Below are 22,262 nucleotides of genomic sequence, written 5' to 3'. Positions count from 1 at the left end.
TTCGTACCCTTGTGAATTTTTTAGTATTTTTGCCTTTCGATTTTTCTGGATACCATTTGACCACCTTCTAAGTGTAACGAACCTATTTAAACAACATCCAAACCATATGATGCCCCAAAAAATTTTAAAAACTCCAAAGAAGTGGAGAATTGGGAGGGTACGAATAATGTGAGGATTCCTCACATTCTTCGTACCCTTGTGAATTTTTTAGTATTTTTGATTTTGATTTTTCCGTATATCATTTGACCACCTTCTAAGTGTAACGAATCTATTTAAACAACATCCAAGCCATATGATGCCCCAAAAAATTTTAAAAAGTCCAAAGAAGTGGAGATTTGGGAGGGTACGAAGAATGTGAGGATTCCTCACATTCTTCGTACCCTTGTGAATTTTTTAGTATTTTTGCCTTTCGATTTTTCTGGATACCATTTGACCACCTTCTAAGTGTAACGAACCTATTTAAACAACATCCAAACCATATGATGCCCCAAAATATTTTAAAAACTCCAAAGAAGTGGAGAATTGGGAGGGTACGAAGAATGTGAGGATTCCTCACATTCTTCGTACCCTTGTGAATTTTTTAGTATTTTTGCCTTTCGATTTTTCCGGATACCATTTGACCACCTTCTAAGTGTAACGAACCTATTTAAACAACATCCAAGCCATATGATGCCCCTAAAAATTTTAAAAACTCCAAAGAAGTGGAGAATTGGGAGGGTACGAAGAATGTGAGGAATCCTCACATTCTTCATACCCTTGTGAATTTTTTAGTATTTTTGTCTTTCGATTTTTCCGGATATCATTTGACCACCTTCTAAGTGTAACGAACCTATTTAAACAACATCCAAGCCATATGATGCCACAAAAAATTTTAAAACTCCAAAGAAGTGGAGATTTGGGAGGGTACGAAGAATGTGAGGATTCCTCACATTCTTCGTACCCTTGTGAATTTTTTAGTATTTTTGGATTTTGATTTTTCCGGAAATCATTTGACCACCTTCTAAGTGTAACGAACCTATTTAAACAACATCCAAGCCATATGATGCCCCAAAAAATTTTAAAAACTCCAAACAAGTGGAGATTTGGGAGGGTACGAACAATGTGAGGATTCCTCACATTCTTCGTACCCTTGTGAATTTTTTAGTATTTTTGCCTTTCGATTTTTCCGGATATCATTTGACCACCATCTAAGTGTAACGAACCTATTTAAACAACATCCAAGCCATATGATGCCCTAAAAAATTTTAAAAACTCCAAACATGTGGAGATTTGGGAGGATACGAACAATGTGAGGAATCCTCACATTCTTCGTATCCTTGTGAATTTTTTAGTATTTTTGCCTTTCGATTTTTCCGGATACCATTTGACCACCTTCTAAGTGTAACGAACCTATTTAAACAACATCCAAACCATATGATGCCCCAAAAAATTTTAAAAACTCCAAAGAAGTGGAGAATTGGGAGGGTACGAATAATCTAAATCCAATTTAATATTTTTATAATATTTATAGTTTAAATTATTTTATTTAATAACTTTATTTTATTTAATTTTGTATATGATGTTTCAATAATAATATCAATTTATAATTTTTTCGCCCTTTTGTACAAAATAATATCGATGACCAGACGGTCGACCGGTTGTGTACCCGGTCGACCGGTTCGTCGGGACTGATATTTTAAAACGTCCCCCGCGCGCTTCGTTTCTCCCATTTTCGCCTCCAGAGCTTCCCGCCCCTTCATATCCTTGCTTCCCGAAGAGTTTTTGGCCAGATTTCGGACCGTTTGCAGGCTGAGGACTTCATTTTGGGACGGATTTGGGCAAGGGTTTTGGTTTTAAACCCAGGGTTTCACCTCTTCAGGGCGTCTCCTCTCTTCACCACGCGTGTGAGGGCTGTTCAGCTTCATCTCCAGGCGTATAGGGTTTCGGGTTTGTGGTTGCATCTTCCTCTTTGCTTTCATTCCCTGTTTGGACTCCTTCTTCACCTCTTTCACTACATTGATGGCACCACGGAGAGAGACGAGCACTTCCAGGGCTCAGAGCAAGCGCCCTGTTGAGGCATCTCAGCCCGAGCAGACGGAGGCTCGCCGAAAGGCGAGGTTTGACACGTCACTCTTCAGTTCGAATGAGGACCATCAGCGCTACAAGCAAAAATTTGCTAAGAGGAAAGTCATCCTAGGGAGAAATGTCAATTTCTCCCAACTTCGGCACTTTGGCTTTGAGGGGTTGTTCGGACAGATGGGATGGCTCCCCGTAGTGACGATCTCTGAGCCCGTTTTCCCGACTCTGGTGCGGGCTTTCTATTCTCGGGCGACCTACGGGGTTGGAGGACCCCTATTATCCACTGTGAGAGGTGTTGAGATCCGTTTGAGCCCCGAGAGCATCTGCCGCATTCTCGACATCCCTTCGGTTGGACTCCGTGTTTATGAGGCCAAGGCGTGGCCCACTGTGCCAGGATTTGATGCTATAGAGGCTGTTTAGAGGTTGTGTGGACATGCCGAACCTCAGGGGATGGGCAAACCATCGGCTTAGAGCTTGACAGTGACTAGCCGAGTCCTTCACCATATGATTTCTTCAATTCTCTTGCCACGTGGAGGACATCGAGACGAGGTCTCCTACCTCGAGGCTTTCATTGTTGACTTGATCCTCATCGGGAGACGGATTCATGTTGGCTACCTTATGATGATGCACATGATCTCCTGTGTTGAGAGCTCGACGCGTGTACTTCCCTACGGCCGCTTCCTTACCCGTGCTTTCAAGGATGCCGGGATCGACTTGAGTAGAGAGACAGATCTTGAGGCCCCCACCACTTATGACACGTATGATGAGCAGTCTCTGGGCCGCATGAAGTTCGAGAAGGCACCCGATGGCTCCTGGGTTAGGAAAGCCGAGCGACAGGCTCAGGGACATGATCAGATACACCCTGGAGTAGAGGAGGAGGCCGAGATTAGAGAGATGGAGGATGGGTTGGACCCTCAGAGGGACTTTCAGTAGAGAGGGCCCGAGGTTGACATTCCACTTCCACATCAGTCAGAGGGCATTCATTTTGAGGCTACCTTCTCCGAGCCTATGATGACTGAGCCGTCCTTCACAGCAGGCCCTTCATCTCAGCCATCATTTACCGAGCTACCATCTCAAGCTCCTCATGCTCCTGATTATCCACCTTGGATGGATTTGTCAGCACATATCAGCTCTCTCGGGACACGTATGGAGGAGTTAGCCGTAGTGCATGATACTCGTTTTTCTTCCATGGAGGATCACATCGATCAGTGTGAGACCGGCTTCACCTCTCAGTTTGAGCATCTCGTAAAGAGGATTGAGCGGCTTGAGAGCCGCCAAGAGAGTCAGCACGAGGAGATGATGGCTTACCTACGTTCTGTGTTTCCACCACCACCTCCACCTCCTCAGTCTTGAGTGTGTTTGGGATCCCCCTTCGTTTCTTTTTTATGTTGCCAAAGGGGGAGATATTTATTGGATATAGGATCTATAGGATCTAGGAGTCTCTCATGCATGTCATTGTTATCAATGTCATATCTATCTTATTGTACATGTGCGATTTCCATATATATATGATATGATATTTTTATCAATTGATTCTTCGTCTTTTACATTGCTTATCATTTGATTGATCCATGATTGGTTTGAGGGGGATATTTCTTTCTCTCCTAGATAACCAAGGTTTGTCATCATAAAAAAGGGGGAGATTGTTAGCCCAAGGGTTCTCCTAATCAGGTTTTGATGATAACAAACCATGGTTAAGTAACTAATTGGTTTAATGTTTAAGAATCTCAAATATTAACTCCGAAATTCATCAAAGGACCAATCTATGAAGCATAAGCAAATAAATAAAATGTGGATATCTAACTGATTTTGTATAATTTTATATCCAACACACCATGGTGGATCAATTGGATTCATTAAAATGCCATGGTTTCATATATATCTAAACAAGAATTTGAAAGTAAGTAGTTCTCAAGAATCTTCGATAGCCTAAAATGTCATACTGGCCTAGTCACACTTTTCATAAAGTTCCTATCTTTCACAAATCATTTCTTGTCCTTCCCTCTTTAGTTGTTGTCTACTAGTGGAAACAAATGTTTTTCTCCACAAACTATGTTGAGTTAGATTTTTATGGTGCAGGAATACTACTACTTCACTGCATAATGAATTTCTTGTGAACCTCTACCCATGGAAGATGTAAATTCTAGCTGGCTAGTTTGATTTTTTAGACAAAAGCATATTTATAAGACGGGATATGGCAGCATTTGCAGTGCAAAGTTCACTGAACGGCTGGCTTATGATCTATATCATGTTTTGGGTTTTGACGAATAACCTTTCATGATTAAAGTTTTATACACTTCATTGGTTAACCCTTCCATATTCCAAGTGTCAATAGATAATTTACATTTTCTCCAAGGTTGGGGGTTTAATTTGACTGTGGAGAATTGCATTTTGAATTTCTTTTTGGATTTTATGAAGTTTTCATATTGAAGCTTGGTAGCTTTTCGGGTGTTTTGGTAAGAAGATGACTACTAAACCTTGGATCTTGTCTCTGGAAGGAGATTAAGATACTTGACCAATCCCTGATGGGTATTGGAAGCCTTTTTAAAAGTCAATAGTATCTCAATTTTACCTATAAAAAAAAAAAAAAAAAGTTATAGAGTCAATGGATTATATTAACGGATGTGCTCATACTCTTGCTCTCTTTTCGCGCCTTTTTAATACAATTTCTTACTTATATATAAAAAAAATTAATTACTGGATGTGCTGATGTTTAGGCATCATGTTTCCTTGTTACGGTAGGGGATAATTTTGGTTTATCTTGCATTACTTCATCCTATCAATGTGTTATATAGATTGATAATTCTGTTTTTCGTCTTTGGGAACAGATTTTTTGGAGGATGGATTCAATACAGGCCTACAAGTTAAGATTGATAATTTATCTTGCATTACTTCATCCTATCAATGTGTTTTATATATTGATAATTCTGTTTTTTCGTCTTTGGGAACATATTTTCTGGAGGATGAATTCAATACAGGGCTAAAAGTTAAGAACGAACCTGGAAAAGCCCATAACCTTCCATTTTTCCCCAAATAAGATGAGCTGAGTGAGGAAGAACTTGAAAATATGGTAGACGAACGTTACAAGGATGGTTCTAAATTTATTACCTATGCTGAAGATGATTATGAGACGAAAAGATCAGTTCAAAGAAACTCGCTTATCCCTTCTATTAAGGATCCAACGATCTGGAAAGTCAAGTGCATGGTACAATGTATAATAATTTGAGATCAGAATTTGGAATGCCTTCAGCAATCCCTCCTCTTTTGCATTCCTTTCATTTGTTTGATGTAATGATGTATTTTTTTAGGGGAAAGAAAGACAGGATGGATGACTAGATGGTGGAGCTGAAACTGGATGGTGATGTGAATAGAACAGGAGACATATGGCACATATGTGTTGAGGTAGTCTTGCTATGAGGCTTCTGAAAGGACAACCTTTATTTCTGATGTTATTGGTTATAGGGTTGTTTTCCCTGTCTAGCATGTATCAACTTTTTCTATCCAGAACAAGGATATGTGTTGAAATTTCATAGAAATTGTTCTTTATCCTTATATCGGCATCAAGCTGAATAATATTTAGGTTGTGCGTGCATGTTGTGATATCCTTTACATCACCTTTACTATTGTAATTTATGCATATGCACCACCACATAAAGTAGCTACTAGTGCAACTCTAATTTTAACATCGCTTTATTGATTTTCTTGTGTAATGCATAGTCTAGTTGGAGTTATTAGATTGGTGACTAATGCCTGCACCCTATAGAGAGTGGGACTATGAAATTTCACTCCTAGGTAAACCGGTCGACCGGTTATCTTCTACCGGTTGCCTACTTACTTATTAGTGAGCAGAAATCGCTGTAAAAGCACCATTGAGTGGATTCCCAACAGATTTGGAGACAAATCCACTAGCAATGCCCACCCTCCTGAACTATAAATATGATTACTTCTGTACTTTACCTCCAAGTAGTTCTTCCCATGGAAATAATTAATTTCAAGCGCTTGACTCACTAGGAATGCCCACGCTCTGCTTAACTATCCAGGACCCCTGAGAAATTAAGCTTACAGTCCTCATTATATTACGCCAAATTTGAAGTCAATTCTAAAGACCTAAAAGCAGAATGACAAGGCTTGCATGTTCTGAAGGTGTTTTATCCACTTCTCTATCTTCTATATCCTCCTCGGTCTTCTCCTATGCGAGTGTTTCAGCTTCAGTTTTGACATCCTACTCACTTTGAGGCAACCTAACATTGCTTGTCAACTCTCTTGATGAGAAATAAGAGGAAGGGTATTTCCCTTGCTTTGGTCAAAACTTTCTTCAACGACCGGTCGTTTCCCTTTGTTACTGGGGTGTAGTGCTTTCTCGGTTTGCTTCTGTTTGCTGCCGATGCTCCGTTGTGGGTTGGATCTCTTGCCTTTGGTCCCAGCCATTTGTGCGTCCTCCATTGTCTTTCCTTTGCTGCCGGTGGAGGTGGGTTCGGCCAGACCGCGTTTTGCACCCATGGTCGCAGCTCGTTTTGGAGCCATGGCCGGTTGGTTTGGGGTAGAGGGATTTCGTGGAAATGGACGAGAAGGAAGTAGAACACGGAGGGGGGGGGGGGGGGGGGGGGGTTCAGGGATGGAAGATCGGTTGCCACATGGGTATTTCGTGAAGATGAAGAAGAAGGCAGAGGAATGGGAATGGTTGAGGGACGGTCGACCTTCCTATTTAGTGTAATGAACTTGTAGTTAATTGTTTGATAGGAAATTAACCTGTAGCTTATCAATTCCTACATTTTAAATAAGTTCTCATTTTAGATATATTAAAAATTAATTTGCAACCATATTGATTTTAAAGTTTCCAAATCGAATTAATTTAATATATAATTGATTGTATAGAAAAATGTTTGGATATACCTTAATAATAGTACAAGAGGTTTTTTTTATAACAAATTTAAAATAAGGAGAATATAATATGAGAACTTACTTGTATTAATATAGAATAATTAACTAACCTTTCTCATAACTAGGATGTAGTATGATAATTTTATTAAAATATAGTTAGGTTAATACATTAAAATGTATAATAACAACCATATACTACAATAGCAATATTTCAATTATTTATGGTTCTAAGACAAACATTTTCAATAACTACGATATAGCATGATAAGTTAAATAAATTAATGGATATGAATTTATTTAAAATTTGTCATAAGTATGATATTGTAACATAAATCATTTAAGTAACTAAGTGTAATTAAGTAACATATCTCATAACTAGGATATAGTATGAGGATTTTATTCAAATAAAGTATAGGTAATATAGTGAAATTTAGCATAACAACCATATACTAAGATATGGGCATTTAAATTAATTTATCGTTGTATGACAAGCATTGCGAATAAGTACGATATAGCATGGTAAGTTAATTAAATTAATGTAACTGAATTTATTAAAATTTCTCATAAGTATGATATCGTAACATACCTCAATTAAGTAATTAAGTTTAATTAACTAACCTTTCTCATATATAGGATATAGTATGATGCCTTAATTACATATACAACACGTGAATTGATGAAACTCTATACTAAGTATGAAATGGTATGAAAACATAAAGACAATAAATTTATGAAAGAACATTAAAATATGTAAATATTATCAATAACTTTATGAAAGAACATTAAGATATGTAAATATTATCAATCAAAGCCAAATCTCCACTTTATATTTTGTTAAGTTAAACATATATCAATTGAAATGGGTGTAATAATCGAAAGTATAGGCTGATTTTCCCTCTTGCCTATAAATGTTGTATTTAATGTCACCTAATAAATTATGCAAAAAAGGCAACCTTCAACCACCAAATGTACCATTATGGTGGTTGTTTTGCTACATGTGGCAACATATTAAAATATGCAATAACTTCATGCAACAACCACATATAAAAGTTAGTATATATTTGGGAGGCAACAAGATCTAAGGAGTCTAGAGAGTGAATGTGGTCTTCTATAAAGTAGAGCATAGCTTACAAAAAACACATCCGGAAGACAATTTTGGAGGTGAAGCTGGAGGTCACTTGCACTTTCCTTTTTGAAGGTATGATCATGAACTTCATAAAGATTTGATATACAAAAGCCATAAAATTTTGTATAAAACTGAATTGCCTCTACTTTCGAAGTGATGGGGAAATTATTTCCAAACCCTAATAACAGGTAATGTAATAATATGTAATGATTTTAAAAAGTTGACCCTTGTGATTGTCTAACTTACTTTGTTACTATTTTGCATGAAATGACTTTTAAAATGGTGAATTCATGGGGAAATACACACGTGTGCAGTGTATACCGGTGGAATAATTTCTGAACCGGTTGAATTATTTCTCAACCGGTTTGAATGTTTCCTCAGCCGGTAGACACTGGAAAGTGGAAATTTTTTTTAAAATAAACACCAATAGATCGACCCAATTGAAACCGATCGAATTGCTTATGCGAACTTCCATTAACAAACTTGAGAATGGATGACGTATCTGATTTTGGTATATCTTCAATCTAATTTACTAGTTCATACTCATTTGATTTTTTTTAATGCATTTATATATAGATTAAATAATTTTAAAATACGTAAGTTTGTATTTAATTTTAAGCCATATATTGTTTGCTTTAATAATTTGTCATAAAACAACTAAATATTCCAAAATAATTTGTCTTTTCTTAGTACTTTTTAGGAACCATACATAACCTAAAATATTTAAAAACAACAATTTTTTTTTTTTCTAGATACTTGTTGGGACAAGCCTAGCGTAATGTATTTTAAAAGTACGACAAAGAAGGGAAAACATAACGACAAATCCCATAGACCTCATTATTTGATCATTTCAATTATGTTGAAGAATTGTACTCAAGCAAAACAAAAATTTAAATGTACTACAAAAGAGAATTAAGGGAAAGTGCAACCGGTCGTATAAACCGGCCGACCTCCTCCATCAACCGGTCTAGGAAATTTTCACCAGTGGCTACCGGTTGAGGAATTTTCTCAACCGGTAGCCACTGGTTAAAAAAATCCTCAACCGGTTGAGCGGTTGACGAATTTTCTCAACTTTCTTAGTACTTTTTAGGAACCATACATAACCTAAAATATTTAAAAACAACAGTTATTTTTTTTATTTTGTAGATACTTGTTGGGACAAGGCTAAAAGCGTAATGTATTTTAAAAGTATGACAAAGAAGGGAAAACATAACGACAAATCCCATAGACCTCATTATTTGATCATTTCAATTATGTTGAAGAATTGTACTTAAGCAAAACAAAAATTTAAATGTACTACAAAAGAGAATTAAGGAAAAGTGAAACTTGTTTTTACAAATATAATATAACAGTTAGGAATATGAGATTTGTTGGTTTATGGAGCGTTAGAACCACTTGATTGCTTTCTTGTATGTTCCAATGGTCGGACCACTTCCTCCTTGAATGTTCCAAATTGTTTGATCCCCACAATAATTAATATGTTTGTTTTTTATTTAGAGGATATATTTAAGAAAATAAAGTTTTGTGCAAAATATTACAATATTTTGATACATTTTTAAAATATACTATATGACTTTATTATAGTAATTATGCTATGCATTGTACATATAGTTAATAATATCAACTTCATTTTATACATATAGAGAGAAATTGAATGTGTAACAAATAATCATATTTAACTAATAATGAATTTGAAGTAGTATATAAAAATAAAATATTTAGAATCCATTAAATTATAAATTTTCATTTGCATAACCTATTTATTATATTTACCCTATTTTATTGGAAGCCTTAGTTTTGTTAAGAGAGTGGGTAAAACAAACACATAAGAAATGTGCTTTCGTAACTAAATTTTCAGGTGAGATTAAATAATATAATGGATATGTTATAGTTTTTGATTAATGTTGATTCTTGGGCCTGGGCTTATATGTGGCATATTGTCGAATGAAAACATTGAAAAGGTAAATGCGTAAGACCCATATTTTCAAATATCCTATGTGGACTTTATCGTAAATGATATATCAATCAATATGACAGTGATAGGATAATTTGTTAAGGTATTATGGAGACACTTTTTGACATAATTTATGAAATGTAGGTGATGGAGAAAACAATCAAGCAGGAGTTTGAAGTGAAAGCGGAGGACGTTGTCAATGACGATGCATATACAGGTGGAACTTACAAGCTGGGTGGAAACGGTTGGGAAGAGAAAGTGTTGAAGGGTATTTCAATGGAAGAAGTATGCAAAATGAAATTTGCTTGCATAGACGAGGCCGAAACATTTTACAACATGTTAGCAAAACTAACCGGATTTAGTATTCGAAAAGATGATTTGAAGCGAGACAAGAATGGAGATATAATATCTCGAAAGTGGGTGTGTTCCAAAGAAGGACATCGAGCGACAAAGTTTATTGAGAATGACAACCGACAGCGTGAGCCACGATCGTTGACTAGAGTTGGATGTGAAGCTGCATTTCGTGTAGGCTTGAATAGGAAAGATGGAAAGTGGATTGTAAAGGAATTTATAGGAGATCATAATCATAATTTGGTCGATGCTATCAATAGACAATTCCTTCGGTCTCATCGAACAGTAAGTAATCCAGATAAGGCACAAGTTGATGTTTTGCGTAAAGTAGGTGTTAAAACCACACAAATTATGGACTATATGGTCAAACAATCAGGGGGACATGAGCACGTCGGTTTCACACAAAAAGATATATACAATCACGTTGATGCAATGCGTAGAAGTGAAATTAAAGACGGTGATGCAGAAGCGGCATTGGCTTATTTGTGTGGAAAGGCAGAAATGGATTCTTCATTTTTTTATAAATTCAACATTGATGAAGAAAGTCGACTAGCAAATTTGTTTTGGGCTGATTCAACTGCTCGAATGGATTATGCGTGTTTTGGAGATGTCCTAGCATTTGACACAACCTACAGGACAAATGCCTATAAAAAGCCTCTAGTAGTGTTGGTCGGTGTTAATCATCACCACCAAACTGTTGTATTTGGTTGTGCGTTATTGATAGATGAAAGTGTTGGGACATATGAATGGGTGTTGGAGACATTTCTTGAGGCAATGATGAATAAGAAACCCATATTTGTTGTAACCGATGGGGATAAAGCTATGCGTAAGGCAATTAAAAAGTATTACCCGATACGTGTCATCGATTGTGTTCATGGCATTTGCAACGAAATGCATTCACGAATGTGCATATTAAGGACTTCTCAAGCATATTTGCAAGGTGCATGTTCATGCGTGGGAATGAAGAAGAATTTGAAAAGGTTTGGCATGAAATGGTTGCAAATTTGGGACTTAATGAGAATCGTTGGGTGACCGAGATATATGGGAAACGTAAAAGATGGGCAGAGGCGTATTTACGTGGAAATTTCTTTGGAGGGATGAGAACCACACAAAGGTGTGAGAGTATGAATGCATATCTAAATAGATTCTTAAAAATTCGCTTGCGACTGTATGAGTTTGTACAACAATTTGATAGAGCCATAATGAGAATACGACAAAACGAGGCAAAGGCAGAGTTCGAGTCGAACAATTCTTCACCAGTGCTTTCAACCAAACTATCCATAATTGAAAATCATGCTGCGACGGTATACACGAAAGAATATTTTATTAAATTTCGTGAGGAGATGAAAAATGCAGAGTTATTCTTTGTGGTAGGTCTTGTAAGTGATCATTCAATGCGGGCATACACATTATCCAAGTTTAGACACCCGAACTTAAATTGGGAAGTACAATTTTGTCTGGATATTGTAACATTAAAATGCTCATGCATGATGTTTGAGTCAATTGGCATCCCATGTTGCCACATGGTGGTGGTTATGAAGGTGGAGCATTTGGAAGAGATTCCTCAGTCATGTATTATGAAGAGGTGGACAAAGTTAGCAAAGGTGTATACAAGATCAGTACCAGTGAATGAGACGGATAACGACATGGATCGGTTTGTACGATATGGTTCATTGAGTTCGATGTGCAACAAGCTCTCCTACTTTGCGTCAGATACGTCATCTTCATTTATAGAAGCCAAAAATGAAATACAAAATTTGACGGCGAGAATGGAGGAACTCTATAACTATAATTTGAAAGGGAAGAAAATAGCAGCAGATGGAGCGACAGGCACTAACCAAGTTCGTGATCCAAAAATTGTGAAGACTAAAGGGAATCCAGGCAAAGTGGCAATGAATGTTCAAAAGGGAAGACGATGCAGTCGTTGTAAAAGAGTGGGTCACACAATTCGAAAGTGTCCAGAAGCTACAATCCCTCAAAATGCTCAGCCGGGTTATATGGTATGTCATATTCAATAAAAAATTGCCCCTAAGATTAATTTTTGTAGTTGTACTTACATAAATGACTAACATAATTGTTTTGATGGCATTATGAGTACGTAGGAGGAAAATAATTTGTCTTCCCAATGTGACATTCAAATGGAAATGATGACTTCAACAAATTCAGCAGTGGACATTTTTGCAACCATACATGTAAGTACAATAGGCTTGTGTAGACCCCCCATTTGGGGCTCATTTTCTGCAGCTGACTTTGGACAGGTGTCGCAATCTCGAGGAGCCACGTGTCACCCCGTAATTGGCCTTCAGTGAATCAAGTAGTGGAGTTGAAGGAGCCAATGAATGGTTGACACCTGGAAGGATCTTCAGAGAGGGGAGCTGCAGGTACGTTTCTGTTATGAGGAGCGTATGAGAGAGAAAGAAAAAAACGGTCTTCTAGAGGAGGGTGCTTTTTCAGGTGTGGCTTTGAGAGGGGCTACAGAGATCTTTTTAGAGAGGAAGCCTTTTGTTTGGTGATTTTGGGTGAGAAAGGAGACTGGGGGGAGGAGGCTGCCGTTAGAGATATTTTTGGGGAGAGGTGGAGAGCTTTTGGGGGATTGGGAGTTGAGAGATATTTTCAGAGAGAGAAGAAGAAGGAGAGGGAAGCAGCAGAGAGAGGAGTTTTTTTAGAGGGGCTGCAAAGATCTTTTGTGGAAGGGAGCTTTTGTTGGGCTTTTTGTTTGGGGGATTTTTGGGGAGGAGGCTATCAGAGAGAGCTTGAGGAGGAGGACTCGTGACGGGGGGAATTGAGGTTTTTTTAAGGAGATATTTTTGAGGGAGAAAAGGAGTATTATGGAGTAATAGCAGAGGAGCTTCTGGTGAGGGAGATATTTTTGGTAGAGAGAGCTTTTGGGAGGAGGGAAGCTGCTAGAAGGAGGGAGAGAGATTCATTGAGAGAGGAAATTTGATTCTAGGTTGCTTAAGGAACCAGGTATGTACTCCGTTTTCCCCACACCTCTCATTATTCACTGTTTTCTTTAACATTACGCTGTTTGGGGGTGGATATTGAAGGCCACTGGTTTGTTGGTAGAAGTATAATCCTGCATTTGTGTTTGCCTTCGTTGATCTTAATTTCTTCTGCCTTTTTTGTGGTTATGGAATGCCTAACAATAATGCCCATAGTGGTATTGATGTGTTTCTCTCACCTGCTCAGAGGATTCACAGAGAATCCATGAAGTGAATCCTTATCTGAGGATGGTTTTCTTTTGTTCTCTCTGATGCTCTGTTCCTATGCATTTTTCTTTTCTTAGTCGTGGCCATTTTATTTTATTTTTTTCTTTTCTCTCTTCTTCCGTTCATGAACCATATTCTGTGTATGGGTTTGTGAGAGAGGAGACCTGGATCTTTGGCGTTTTCACTGGAGATAGTTGATGGGAATAAATCCTGGTTTGAAGAGAAAGAGAGAGAGAAGAATGGCTCTGGAATCTTACATATGGAAGGTTTGATTGTGGGAAATGGGCAATATGAACATTTCCATAAGGTTGCAGAGGTGGTTAATGGCATCCTCACTGAGCAGGGTGGAAAGCGTATTGTTTCAGTGTGTCTTGGGGGTGATGACCAATGTATTGAGGGTGATTTTGCTGCATGACGTGAGTTGTTGTGGTTTGGGTAGGATCAGTTGCTTCGGAATGAGGATGATGCAACAACTGTTCATACCCCTTATGCAGCTGCTGTGTTAGAATGTGGAGTTGCATTTCATGATTCCAAAGGTGCAGCAATGCAAGATAAGATTTGGGATAGCACAAGTTGTCATACTGTTCATGACGCTCAACATCCATGCAGAGCTCATATGGCTGTGAGGAAGAAGCTTCATATCCCCGTCATCTCATGGATGCATTTCCATTATCGAGCTCCCATTCCTGACCATTCATCTCACTAACTCAATTGCCATACCCATTTCATACCACCCACTCCACTACGCCACCTTTTCTCTCTCATCACCACCCACATATACCCTTTCTCTTTCTAGTTTTCCATACCTATCCACCGTACATCCCCTTTCATAATATCCATTCCTCACACCTTTATCATCCTTCTTTATCCACTATCTGTCCTTCACCGACTTGAATCCTATGCTTACCCAGGAGCATGCAGCTGTTTTTCTTCATTACCACCAATCCCATGTATTACACCCTCCTATCCTTTTCAAGCCAACTGGTTCTGATTCTCCACACTCACAGAATCGGTCCATCCCGTCCTAGACACCCCCTCCAACTCCTTTCCAGCATCTTCCATGCAAACTGAAAGCCAAAGCTTGGGAGCTCAGCAAGGTAGTGAAGACGTAATCCGAGAAACAAGTTTCAGTATCGAAGGAAAGGCATGCGTGGTGAATTACCCAGGTACAAAGCAACTGTTGAGGTCATCCCAAACTTGAGGAGTAAGGGAGTAAAACCTGGAAGTGGCCCATATAAACGTTCAAAGGATTGAGCCTTTAATTCATGCTGTCGGTTACCTTTCTTGGACCTCATGAGAGTGACTCCTCGTGATGCAAACTATACTGGACCTGGGTCCCCATTTTGTATTCGGAGACCAGAATTGATCACTGTCTTTTGCCAGGCTGAAGTGGCAGAAAGATTAAAAAGAAAGACTAAATCTGGGGGTGAGGTACATGTAGCTCTGATTCACCAAAAGTTTCTAGTGTTGATGAACAAGTAAGAACTGAGGCAAATGATACTGTAGCTTCTGATTCTCAGGATTTGACAATTGAAAGGAAAATTGAAACTGCCCCTGTTGATGATTTGGTTAAGTCAGACTTTACTTTGTCTGAAGAGGTGATTTTTGATGCCAAAGGTGTGACAGGTAAGGAAGCTTCCATGGTTTTGAGTACAGTTATTTCCTTCGGAGGAGGTCACAAGTAGCATTTAAATCCAATAAATCGACTCAATCTCTTCATTCTCTCAAACTCTCGAACAATACAAGCCTATTTTCCAGTATTTAATGAACATGTCGTTTTCATTGACGCCTTCTAAGAGATCATATGAGCGGAGCCTTACTGATTCTAATGGGAAAGGGAAATGGCAAAAGTCAGGAGGTCTTTATTCACAAAATCAATCGTTGAAAGTCTCTCCTGGTACCGTTGTTTTTCGTGTACTCTGCCCTGCTTCTAAAACTGGCAGTGTCGTTGGGAAAGGTGGCACCATAATTCCACAAATACGTCAAGAAACTGGTGTAAAGGTAAGGACTGAGGAAACTGTATCCGGATGTGATGAGAGAGTGGTACTTATCACCGGTTCTGATAAAGACACAGAAGCTGACAATGAGCAGAGCAAAGAAGATGGTGAGGATACTAAGGCAGCTGAGGAAGTTAGTGATACAAAGGAACCTGGTGAGAATGATGAAGATAAAGAATTCGTTCCTGTGAAAGGTTCACAAGTTGAAAAGGGAATTTCATCTGTGCAGAAAGTTCTTTTACTTGTTTTTGAAATAATGGCAGAAAGAGAATCAGACACAAATGGAGGGGATGAAGATAGTAATAAGTCTTCTACTTGTGCTTTCTAGTCAAGTGGGCTGTCTTCAGGGAAAGGGTGGCAGTGTCATCAAGCAAATGTCAGCTGAAAGTGGGGCACAGATTCGCATTCTTCCTAGGGACAGGTTTCCTCTATGTGCATCACCTTCTGATGAACTGGTTCAGATCATCAGGGAATTGAATGCATGAAAACAAGCTCTTCAATCTATTTCTCAACAACTTCTGGAGAATCCACCTCGGGACCATGATATAGTTTCTACCAATCCTACTGGGTCATCATCACAAGGTTTGAGGGTTAGAAGATGTGCATGTTCCACATCGCCATCACTGCCACCTTATTGGAGGCGCCTCCAACGACCATGATCAACCAGTTTGAACCCTATATCAGATCTCTGACACAGGTCCGTTACTGCTATCACCGCTGGAATCATAGTTGTAGCAAACATTTCTTCCTGCCACAGCAATTAATCAAGGTGAATCTGCTGGGAAGAATGTAAAATACCACGGAAGACACTTGGAATATGATGAGAAGGATTCAAGCTGTGCCATCAACTAATGGACACGATATCCATCTATGGATGATTTGCTGCAACCATTTGGTATAGGGGCTTCACCATCGGGTCTGCATGGCCACCTTTGAGTCACACGTCCCTCCTTTCTTTTTTTTATTATTTTGTTTTATCTATTTTACTTAATTATTTTTATTTTTATTTTATCTCATGTTATATATATATATATATATATATTTTTATATATATATATATATATATATCTATTTATTTATTTATCATTTTTCACCATCTTTGATCTTAAAAGAACCCTCCAAGTTCAAATTTTAAAATATTTTTTTTCAATTTCTAAATTTTTCAAATAATTTTAAAATTTTCATCTTTAGGGTTTTCAAATCCCAAAAATCCACTTTTCAATAAAATTTTGCCGCCATCTTTATTTCTGGCAAACAATTTTCATATTTTCTCTATTTTTAAAATGTTTTGAAATAAGCAAGAATTAAATTTCGTAATTCCGAATAATGGTTTTATTGGAATTAATTCATGCAAAATTAAAACGGGCTTTGGTGAGGGCCCTACATATGAGATTTCAGGATTATTTGGTTGACTTGTTTGCCATGCATGACTAACTTATTTTTGTCCCTTGACATGCGCATAAATTATATATATTCCTTGTTCACTAACCTTGCCTCATGATAGTGCATTTGTCACTGGAGATCCAAGTACGCATCCACTTCCACCTCGGTCATCCTCTATTATATATTATGATTCTCATACATGCATGATTGATGTGAGTATTCATTGATTTTATTCATCCATTGCTATGTCAACTTCATTTTATTAGTAGAGACCCAACTTTAGGGACTTAGAGGGGTGCTACGGTCTTTACCGTACCTTCCCGATAAGTAACCTGACCCCCGAACCCGATCCGGTTTTTCACAGATCGCCTTTTCCAAAATAAGGAGTCACACTTAGGGTTTTTCTTTCTTATTTTGTTTACCCTTTTAAAATAAAACAAAAATAAGTGGCGACTCCAAGTCATTTTCAAATAATCAATAAAAATCAATTTTTCAAAAATAAAAATCGAGTTTCGCCATCGAGTGGGAAACGCATTGAGCCGAAATGCGGGGTCCACAGCTTGTTATATAATTTCCAAACATTGATAACATATAATTCAATAATAATTGACAACACTTAATTATTGAAAAATGCAGGGAATGTTAGGGGAGCAGTTGTCGAATGACCGATCTGACATGTACATAGATTGTGGTGAACTTAATAATGTAAGATCGGGAATAAAGAAACACTTTTGACATGAATTTGAGCTATGCATTATTTAATGATTAGGTTTAATTAATTGGAATGGAATTGGACATCTGAAAAAACAATGGAATGTGCATGTGCAGATAGCAGGATTTCAGCAACATGAACAAAATATGACAACACCATGTCAAGGTGGGGATCCAAACAAATATCCAAATGAAAAGGATATGCAACCTTTTTTTTATTCCTTAACGGAGTAAGGGATGGTAGGTATTAAATCTGTATTTTTATTAGTTGACGTTATCACTTCCAGTAATGTGTACTTTTAACAGAACTATTTAATGAAAAGTTTGAATTTTAATTAAGAGTCAAGTTGATTGATAGAATGCAATATCCTCCACATTTATAATTTAATTGATAACAAGTGATAAAATGATTGGTAAATGGAGAAACCGATTCATTTATATTTTTTTTTAAAAAAACGGTTAATTATGCGGATTTTATTAAATTCAATTGTGGCTAAAGTTTGACAATTAGGTGGTTATCAGTTAACTATAGGAAAGTAATCAATATGATGTAATTCATATGAAATAGGTAAATTAAGTGATTTTTACTCAAAATGGGTAAATCGTGATTAGGTAATTTGTAATGCTAGTGTCCATCAATTTCAACCCTTTTAATTGAACTTAATGGTAATTTTCCGAATGTTTACGTAGTGAAATATTATTGGTACAACTCATACCTTTTTTGTGGACGGTAGTCGTACTCCTAAATTGCACAATAGCATTGCAAGTCTCGACCGGTCGATGAAACTGGTCGACCGCTTCCATCAACCGATCGAGACACTTTTAACAAGTGGCTACCGGTTGAGGAATTTTCTCAACCGGTAGCCACTGGTTAAAAAAATCCTCAACCAGTTGAGAAAATTCCTCAACCGGTTGAGAAAAATTCCTCAACCGGTAGCCACTGGTTAAAAGTGGCTCGACCGGTTGATGGAGGTGGTTGACCGGTTTCATCGACCGGTTGTCGTTAGTTAAAAATATCCTCAACCGGTTGAGCAAATTCCTCAACCGGTTGATACCCATCTTCAACCGGTTGCCACTGGTTAAAAAACCATCAACCGATTGAGAAATTTCCTCAACCAATTTGCTATATTTGTGAACCGGTTCCCACTGGTCAAAGCATTCGTCAACCGGTTGAGACAATTTCTTCATTGATCAACCGCTTTGCACAACTTTAAAAATTGCTCACTCCCTTTAGAAAAATCTTCAATCACTCAATTGAACGCCGACACGGGGTCATTCTGCATCCAAAATTGTTTGAGGTGGTTGGGACAAATCCTCAACGAGTTCACACTGCATCCATAGGGTCATTATCCATATGAGGAATGTTCTCAACCGGTAGGCATAATGCGTATGCCTATGAAAAGTGGACTTAGCTAAATCGTTGGACTGGTTCTTACGGGCTGAACGTCATTCGTCAACCGGTCTATTAATGTACTAACTATATATTGTTAGCATAGATAAATGAATATTTACAAATCTGATTAGGTTAAAGAGTGTACAAAAGCACACATGTCGAACATGAATGATACCAATATATTACAATTTCATTTTGCCTACCATATCGAAAGAAGAGTATTTGGATATTCAAATAAAATGGACTTAATCATTAATAATGTATGATCATCGAATCTCACAACTTCCCAATAAACATGACCATATGTGGAGATGGAAATGATAAATATTAGAAAAATAACAAATATCATAATAATAATTTTTTCATTGCTCGTGTCGACGTCTTTGTACAAACAATAGCCATAATGGTTTGTTTTTCTCTATTTCCCTCATGTAAAACTAAATCACATGCTATTTCTCGACGTATTTTAGCAGAATTACAAAAGTCGGATATCGTCATCGAATCACCATTTTTGAATCTCTGCATATGTCTAATGACATGCACTCCACAGTCCCACCTAAGAAAGAGAAAAGAAAAGCAAAACAACTTATTGAATAGTTGTCTAATTATACATCAGAAAAAAGAATATTAATGTGAGTTATGTATTCATACTAACCCATTATCTTGGGTCGGAATGGAAGGAGCCCAATCAATGGAGAATTGGAAGACATCTTTTCCTATGTCATACAGTTTGAAGAACGTCTGACAAAATTCAACCTAATTTATTTTGAAAGTGGTTAATAAATATAGAAGAGAAAAAAAAAAACCAAATAAAAAGGAAAACAAAAAGGAGAAAGCATACCACTTTTTTCACACTCTTAAACCGGAACTCGTCCCGACTCTTCGATCGTAATGAATCCAAAATTTGGATATCAAAGTCTTTGAAGTCAATGACGCACAGATACCAATGACCAGGGCAATCGTCATGCATTGGAATAAATAGCTGTAAAGGTAGGAAAACAATATATATGAGTTGGGCCACAAAAAATATAGTATATTATAGGTGAAAACGATATCTACTCTAAATTTCATATATGCAATTAAACATTACAAATAATTACTAACCTTCTCGCAATCATCCAATTCGCTAATGTACTTACTCACGATGGATGTTTTTCTATCGAAAAAAGGTTGAGGACTCCCGTACAAAATCATTTGCTAATAAGAAAACATAATACGAACATTAGTATATTGTACTTAATATGTAAGTAAACAACAAGAGAAATATGAGCTTACTGAAAATGTCGTGGGAAGATAGCATCTTATACTTCGTATGCCTATGAATTGTCTTTCAAAATAATTTAGCTTTGAGGCTTCTAGATTTATTACCTGTTGTTGAACAATAACTTCAATAAATTTATTTAACTAATATAGCACGCATTTGATATAAATGGAGTAGGTACTTACAACATCCATCAAATTTTGTCTAGGACGTAAGCACTCAAAATCTCCACGAACTCCATGTTCATGACCAAAGTCAACAAGAAGCTCACTAAAATAATAATATGTTCAAACAAACTTGAATAAATTGGAAGCATATGAAGGCTAAAATTGTAACAACAAATGTTGTGAATGTTCTAGACACGACAAACCTTTTTGACAATGCTCTATTGAAAACATAATCAGCGACAAGAGATTGAAGCACATTGAATGATTGAGTATCCACCACGTCTTCACGAATGGACATGGGGATTGACTAAATCAAAAACAAGACATAATTATTAACTATATATGTTAAGTATAAAAAATAAGAACAATGATATTAAACTATTTCTATTATACCTCTGATGCTTCACGTTTTACCATCTTCCTTAAATTGTGTACAAACAGGGAGACCTTGAATTTACTTGGTTTCCTCTCCCTTGATGTACGTGTTTTCATGACATGATTAGGATAACCACATAGTGCTCGTAATGGTTCCTAATATGGAAAATGCCATTAATATACATCTATTTACTATGTAATGGTTAAGTAGTTGTAAAGAAAATAATTTTTTCTTTTATATGATACATACTTTTCCATAATCTCTTCTACTCCTTTTGATTAGAAGTGGTAAAATATTTTGATTTTCGTCTGGAATGATATGCACTTCAATTGATGTAGCACATGCATCTTCATTCTTTTCATTCAAGTCCTCGGTGCATAACTTCTCATTTGACAAAGTGTGAAGATAATGTTCATTAACATTCATATTGTTCGTATCTTCCAAACTTCTCTCGCATGAGAGAATGTCATTCTTCGGTCCTTCCTCGTGCATTCTCAAAGGTTTTCCGCTTGATCTAAGGAAGAGACCTTTCACTGTAGTATAATTCTCCTCAAATTTAGCCAAAATTTGATCACAACTACTACTACTTGCACCATAAGCCATATCAATTAGTTGTGTCTTTAATTGTTGAAAGGTTTTATCCATCTCCATTAAGTTCCCACCATCAACCTAGTGATATATACGAACGTGATTAATAACATCATAATACAAAGGATCAATGCTAATATAGATAGTCACGATGAATATTGTAAACACTTACTCGTTTAATAACATCTTTGTTTAGATTGATTACAAATTTCTCATCGTCCTCATTCTCACTCGCCATTGTCGTTGCATTTCCATCAACGCAATCCCTTATCTCATTTTCTATCACCCATATTTTGAGCTACAATATATTCATCAAAATATAATACATATCAGATTTTAAATCACTAAAAACTTAAATAAATAGTAAACGACTTTCAAAACTATAACTTACATTCTCATTTGCATATCCACCAAGTTTTTTCAATCTTCGTTTCCTGTCCAATACTTCATCATCTCCCCAAGCAGTAATCCGAGGAAAGGTCGAGTATATAGCGGTAGAAATTTCTCTTCAAATGATATATGCTCGTGGTAGAATAACTACGAGTATATTTGACATAGATATATAGTTAATTCATAAATTATATTAAAACAAAATCGTAATTCACTATGATGTAAATTAATTACAAGGACATTACCATTAAAAACAATAAGCAACCGCAAACCCCACTTTGTTGTTTCTTCTTAAACTCTTCAATCCCGTGCACAAGATAGGACAACACAAATTCTGCCCAATTCATCTTCTTTATTGAATCGATGTCTTCCACAAGATGTAAGAAAGAACGATTCACAAAAAGCTTCATTGTTGGG

General features: G+C 37.0%; 2 long non-coding RNA genes across 2 annotated transcripts; both read right to left on the bottom strand.

Moving 5' to 3' along the window:
• Nucleotides 1-19,779: 19,779 nt before the first annotated feature.
• On the bottom strand, nt 19,780-20,262 carry LOC117932818. The gene is made up of 3 exons (XR_004654232.1): nt 20,168-20,262; nt 19,905-20,045; nt 19,780-19,819 (listed from the first exon to the last, which is right to left on the bottom strand). It is a non-coding gene; the product is annotated as an uncharacterized LOC117932818 (long non-coding RNA).
• Nucleotides 20,263-20,716: 454 nt separating this feature from the next.
• On the bottom strand, nt 20,717-21,145 carry LOC117932654. The gene is made up of 3 exons (XR_004654198.1): nt 21,117-21,145; nt 20,885-21,022; nt 20,717-20,798 (listed from the first exon to the last, which is right to left on the bottom strand). It is a non-coding gene; the product is annotated as an uncharacterized LOC117932654 (long non-coding RNA).
• Between the last annotated feature and the right edge of the window lie 1,117 nt (nt 21,146-22,262).

This window comes from Vitis riparia, chromosome 15 (genome assembly GCF_004353265.1).
Source record: "Vitis riparia cultivar Riparia Gloire de Montpellier isolate 1030 chromosome 15, EGFV_Vit.rip_1.0, whole genome shotgun sequence".
NCBI classification, from domain to species: Eukaryota; Viridiplantae; Streptophyta; class Magnoliopsida; order Vitales; family Vitaceae; genus Vitis; species Vitis riparia.
Note: the sequence above shows the minus strand (reverse complement) of the source record. Positions and strands in the feature narration are given on the sequence as shown.